This window comes from Delphinus delphis, chromosome 14, assembly GCF_949987515.2.
Source record: "Delphinus delphis chromosome 14, mDelDel1.2, whole genome shotgun sequence".
NCBI lineage: Eukaryota > Metazoa > Chordata > Mammalia > Artiodactyla > Delphinidae > Delphinus > Delphinus delphis.
The window spans coordinates 28,636,016-28,643,176 of NC_082696.1; positions in this window are offsets into that span (position 1 = coordinate 28,636,016).

Genomic DNA, 7,161 nt, shown 5'->3' on the forward strand with positions numbered 1-7,161 from the left:
GAGCACTGAGCTGAGCTCCCTGTGCTATACAGCAGGTTCCCACTAGCTGTCTATATGTTCTTGCCTTGGTGGCTTTTGTAGGGCTGGAAGCAGAAGAGAGCATCTCTAACGTCTGGGGAAGCTGAAGTTTATTGAAGGGCAGGGAGAGAGGGCAGAGGAGATGGGAAGCAGGGCCGGTGGATAGTGGGCAGGAGCTTCGTAGGCAACAAGAAGGGAGGGGGAGAAGGCGGCAGAGTGAGGGGACCTTCAGCAGTGCTCCCCCTGGTAGTGCCATGCAGGTGGCAGGACCCCAATGGGAAGGCCTGAGGTCCACTCAGTGATCACTATACCTTCAGGCCTTGGGGTTCTCAGCCTCTGGTGAAAGTCTCGTGTCCTAAAATATGGCAAAGAAACAAAGCCCTGGACATTTTATTCTGGGGCAATAGAAGCCTCAAGTAAACCATAAGTTTCTCACAGGCATAATAATCACCTGTTGAAAGTTGGAACCCTGGGACCCACCCCCGACCTTCTGACTCAGTAGTAGCTCTGGGGAGGCGCTCCGGAGTGCACAGTATAACAGATGTTTCTGATTAAGGACTCCACTCAGAAACATTGGAAAAGGTAAAGCAAAATCTGCAGCGTTCTGCTCACACCTACAGGAGGGTCTTTTCCTTACAAAGAAGCATAATAGATACTATCTTCCTAAAAATAAGTAATCCTAGTTCTTTGAGCAAAGCCGAGAAAATTTCTTCTGTCACTCCCAGTGCCCATAAGATCTCTCTCCACCTTTGATTATGAAAAAATTTATAACAGGTGAAAATTAAAGTAGATGCATCAGTTTCACAGTTCATACAAACCATCAGTCAATGACATAACATCCTAATGAATAATGCTACCACCCTAGAAATTGTAACTATTATGTAACTATTAAATGGGATTGTACTTGGGTGAGTGAGTTGTGGACATGCCACTTTGCTTACCGGATGTGAATCCACACCTCATTTCCATCATGGACACTTGGTCTATAATGTAAATGCTGTCACCATCCGGCTCTGTGGTTGCATCATCTTCAGGTAATAATATTTGTTTGCAGAGAAGAGATCAGAATGACACATTGTAACCCCATAGGTTACTTCTCCGGCTTGTAAGGATCCATGAACCTTCAGCCTAAATGGTGGATCTGTAGCAGGGGTTGGCAAACTAGAGCCAGAGGATCAAATCTGAACCACCACCTGTGTTTGTTCGGTCGATGAGCTAAGAATGGTTTTTACTTTTTTAATTGTTGGGGGAAAAAATCAAAAGAAAGATATTTCCTGAACATTGACATTATATGAAATTAAAATGTCAGTGTCCATGAAAAGCATTATTGCCACCCACCCACCTTATCCCCTTACTCCCTGGCTCTAATTTGTTTTTTGTTTTTAAATTTGATCTACACACACACGTACACACACTCACACACACAGAGGTTATTTGTTTTTAAACTTATGATGAATGATTGGCTTTGTTTGGGGGGTTTTTTTTTTGCACTCTTCTTAGCAGCTTTGTTTTCTGATAAACAGACCAGGATGTTGAAAGATTTGGTTTGGTCACACATGTCCCATTCCATTTCTCAATCCATTTCATCGGTTGTACATGCAAGTCACATTGACTAACAACTGGCAAAACCAAGAGGGAAACTATAGCACATCAGGAAACTGACAGCAGACACTTGTAGCATTCTCCTAATAAATAACCGATCCCAGGTGAGGCATTAAAAAAAAATTACAAAACCTTAACGTCTATTCTAATTATAGGTTGAGATGAATTAGGGTACTAAACAGTTCAAAAGGGTGGCTCCACTGCCATGCAGCCAGTGAAATTGTTGGAAAGGCAGGAGAAATGCTCTTCTTCTTATGAAAAGATGCCCTTGTTCAACTGATGGTTATGCCTCTACCAAACACTTTTGTGAGGGACACTGTGGATTACCTCGCTCTATACCCACTCCAGGCCCTTTTAAGGGTCCTTAGACTAAACGGCTAAAAGCACGTTTTCCAGGTGTGGTTTATAGTGCCGTTCTGTATGTGATGTGGGTGTCTCCAATTAGATGCACTCACGTAAGACTCTGATTCAGAACTGAGTCATGTGGGGGGAAAGGCGGGGAACGAGGAGCTCGTTTTGTGGGTACAGGGAGGTGTGGATCTGGCCCTGGCAGCTGAGGTGGCAACTTCTTGATTTGATAGCTTCCTGATCAGTGTAGAGGGGACAGCCACCCTTAATGGCCTGGTTCTACAGTGTGGCTTGGGGCTCATTCCTGGTAACTCAGCCTAGATTTGTTTCTTTGCATCTTCCAATGGTTTGGGAATTAGTATGAACACTCTGTAGTAAATACCATTCTGCATCGCTAGCCAGAGAAGATTCTATTTTCTGCAACAAAAATACTGATTAATACATTGAATTACCCATTTTAAACTACCTTAAAGCCTGTGGTTTAAAAAATTATTAAGACTAGAGACGCAGATAATAATACATTTCTTCTGAACTTCCCTATAGCCCATGGGAAGAGACAAAGAGGGGAGGGAAGGAAAGGATTAAAAATTGTTCAAAATAATAAAGCTTGGATTGTTGGATCACCCACGGTCATTTCACATTTTCCGATTTTTCCGCCTAAAGATTACTGGTTTATTTATTTTTGGCCGCACCATGTGGCATGCGGGATCTTAGTTCCCCGACCAGGGGTAGAACCAGTGCCCCCTGCATTGGTAGCACAGGAGTCTTAACCACTGGACCTCCAGGGAAGTCCCAAGATTACTGGTTTAATGTCCACCTTCCCTCCTAGACTGTAAACTCCATGAGAACAGGGGGTTATATGTGTTTGGTCAACACTGTGTGTGTGATACCTAGCATTCTTCTGACTTATAGTAGCTGCACAATAAATATTGTGTGACTGTCTAAAGAGGTAGAGGCAGGTAATGAACATTTCAAGGTAGGATGTGTGTCTGTTCAATAATGTTGATAGTTACCGTTTATCAAGCAACTGCTAAGAGAATAGTATTGTGCTAATCATTTTACGTATATTATTTCACCCTTCTATAGAGTAGATAATAACTTCTACTTTAGAATACTTTTAGAATAATACTTCTAGAATAATACCTTCACTTTACACATAAAGAAATTGAGTCTCAAGATGTGACTGTGGAAGAATGGTCAGAGATACACCATTGCTGACTTTGAAGACAGAGAAAGGGAGCCACAAGCCAAGGAATGTGGGCAGCCTCTAGAAACTGGAAAAGGAAAGGAAACAGATTCTCCCCAAGAGCTCCAGAAAACAATTCATCCCTACCAACACCATGACTTTAGCCCATTGAGACCTGTGCCAGACTTCTGTCCTTCAGAACTGTAAGATAATACATTTTTGTTTCTTTTAAGCCACTAAAAAAAAAAAAAGAAAGAAAAAAAGAAATTGAGTCTCAAAGAGGTCAAGTAAAAGTCATAACTAGTAATTGTGTTTTTATTCACACCCCAAAACTCTGATTTCAAAGCCCATGATGTGGCTTCTATTATACCTTATACGTTTGGTTTCAGGGATTCAGTGCCTTTTCAGTCAGCTGTGAATCTCCTCACAGCGGCTCAATCACACAGGAAACGGAGAGCTTTTAAGACACCTTCTTCCATCCATAGGAAATCCTTTTAAAAGGATTCCTGGCATTTGTCTGCATCTGTGAATAAAAATACTCCTTCATGTAGGGGGCTTCTTTCCACTCATAGAGTCATACCTGGAAGTGGCGAGACCCACCCACACATGATCTACTAGAGGCTAAGAGGCAGGTTGTCTTTATTCTCAGGATTCTTTAGTGGTTCTGCCAACCAAATTCTGAAGACACCAACACTAATTCTCTATGCAGGAACTTTTTCCGAGGAAACTTATTTTGCCCAAAGATTGTTTCTGTAATACAGTCATATTCACCCTGAGAGTGCTTTTTGGACTCAACTTAAAAATCCATTTTACTCAGACATAGAAAATAAACTTATGGTTACCAAAGGGGAAAGTGGGAGGAGATAACCTGGGAACTTGGAATTAACAGATACACACTACTATATATAAAGTAGATAAACAACAAGGACCTGTATAGCACAGGAAACGATATTCAATATCTTGTAATAACTTACAATGGAAAAGAATCTGGGGAATTCCATGGTTGTCCAATGGTTAGGACTCCACGCTTCTACTGCTGTGGGCTGGGGTTCGATCTTTGTCGGGGAGCTAAGATTCCACAAGCCATGCAGCATGGCCAAAAAAAAAAAAAGAATCTGAAAAAGAGTGTATATATATATATATATATATATATATATATATATATATATATAAACTGAATCACTTTGCTGTACACCTGAAACATTGTAAGTCAACTATACTTCAATTTTTAAAAAGAAGAAAAAATCCCTTTTAAAAAGCCAATATTGGGCTTCCCTGGTGGCGCAGTGGATGAGAGTCCGCCTGCCGATGCAGGGGACATGGGTTCGTGCCCTGGTCCAGGAAGATCCCCCATGCCGCGGAGCGGCTGGGCCCGTGAACCATGGCTGCTGAGCCTGCGCGCCCGGAGCCTGTGCTCCACAACGGGAGAGGCCACAACAGTGAGAGGCCCGCATACCACAAAAAAAAAAAAAAAAAAAAAAAAGCCAGTGTGACACAGAAGGAACTTGGTCGATTCTGTCACACTTTATTATCCATTTATATGTTCACGCATTCATTCAACAAACACTTACATAACCTTGACTGCATGTAAGACATGGAGCTCAATTTAAATGTAGTAGTTTTCTCTCTCCAGTCACCACAGTAAAATTAGGAAGGTTGAAACAGGTTGTTCTGCAATAAATATTTTGGGTGGTTACATCTTTGTACCAAGACATAATATGAGAAAGCAGCGCCTTTCTTGTAGAAATATTTGGACGAAGCTTAATTACAGATACACATATATGTTCAACCTGGATGTGACTCATCACCATCCAAGTTGATATGTAAGTGTCCCTAGGCTACATATCAAGTCACACTAGTTCAAAAACACGCCTGGTATCTGACATAAAATCTAATATTTTAAATGTAATAGATTGTCTCTTTGCTTTCTGAGGTTTCTTAGATCCTGATGCCCATTAAATGAACAAAGTTTTGTTTCTCCCCTGCTCTGCTCGTCAGAGTGCAGGCAGTGAGATAAAGAAAAAAATGAAAGTGTCAACTTCCCACAGATTTTAGATGAGATATTTTTTCTGGGACCACTTTAAACAAAGACCCATTTTCCCTGACCTTTTCGCTCAGCTGTCCTCCTGAGATGGCAGCTTGGACTCCAGCACATGATTTATTATAGATTCAATTTCACGGGCTTCCCTGGTGGCGCAGTGGTTGAGAGTCCGCCTGCCGATGCAGGGGACACAGGTTCGTGCCCCGGTCTGGGAAGATCCTACATGCCCCGGAGCGGCTAGGCCTGTGAGCCATGGCCGCTTGTACGCCCAGAGCCTGTGCTCCGCAATGGGAGAGGCAAAAAAGATTCAATTTCAGGTGGAGAATGCACTCAAACAAGAGATGAAAGCTCATTACAGTTACACCTGCAAGGATCAATCACTGCAGTTCAAAGGCTATTAGAAAGGTTATAACTTGCCCATAAAAATTTAGCTTTGAGCTCAAATACAGCATATGAGTTTCTAGTCTGTAAGTACCTTAAAATCAGAAAACTCAATTAGGTACTCCTAAATTAAATGGCTGGTAATTGGCAGAGAATTGAATTTTGATGTTTTAACATTTCTTGCCAAAAGCTTGAGACATTTTAATGTTTGAAAATATGGTGTAGCAATTAGAGTAAGAAATCTGAAAAGTCAGTTTAAATCCACCCGTCTCTCCCACCTCTCTGACAACGGGAGACACTTCTTCAGTATTTCTGTACTGGTGTTTCTCTAAATGGAAAAACTGTAATGATATTTACCTTTTCCCAGAAGGTGTCAAGGAACTAATTTAATGACTCTAATCCTCTTTTCAAGTTCAATAATGCACTCTTCTAAGGAAATTCCTCCACCTCCCAGGTCCTCTATGGTAATTGAGCGCAGACCCACCCAACCCCTCAGAAAGGAAGAGTTCCTTTGCTTCCGTGCGACTCTTCATTCCCGTCTGTCTGAAACAAGAAAGGGATTTTTCTCTTTGCTAGTTCCCTGCAGAGAGGGGTTGGTGCCTCAGAGAGGAGAAAGGATTTAATAGTTTGGCCCACCCAGGTTTGAAATGCAAGTCCCACTTTCTAGATGTGTGGATTGTTTTCTTGTTTGTGAAGTGAGGACTGCTATTCGTGAGACATGAACAAAGTAGCAAAAGAAAAATGCCCAGTGCACAGGGGACAATCCATGGTAGCTGCAACCTTGAGCACCCAGCCAACAAGTCCAACACTTTACCAACCCACTGGCCAGCCCTGCAGGTCTCCCTCCCATCCCTGGGGAGCCCTGACAACCTAGGAAAATCAAGTCTAGGCAGGCAGGGGCTCACCCTCATACAGAGAAGCAAAATAGATGATGTGGATTAGGGAAAGACACTCAGATGTTGCTCTGGGGAAGATGCTCCAGGGATGAAGGGTATTTTCATATTCCGAAATATAATGTCAGGATTTCCCCACCAGTAGCATGGCCTGCCTTTTCCTAAATAATTAGTTTTCATAATGACTTCTAATACGAATTTGCTTATTTAATGGGAATACCACATGCAATTCTGTATTTCTTAGTAATACACTAAGGAGCAATAATAGTCAAAGCTCAGAAAGATTATTAAGACTAATACCTTGATGTAGTTAAATGCATTAAAAAGCTTTAGTAAAGAATGTGCACTATTGATCCCACTCATAGTCTTGGCTTTTGCTGAGGGTCCATTAAAGGCACAGCATGTTATCAATGCAAATGAGTCCTCAGTGAACAGCTCTCCTCCTTCTTAAAATGAGGTGGCATAAAGCTGAAGCTGAAATAGTCTGGAAATTACTGAGTAATTATAGCCATTTTTCCCAGTGTTTTATATAATATACTTGTATAGCATTTTTAATATTTAGTGTCTTGTGCAAACAACAGTTTCCAAATTGGTTAATAGGGTATAATAAAATACTTTTTCATGATATCTCAAAATGTTATTTTATCTTCCTCCTGAGGGTCCCAATGCAGATAAATAATAGACACCAGGCC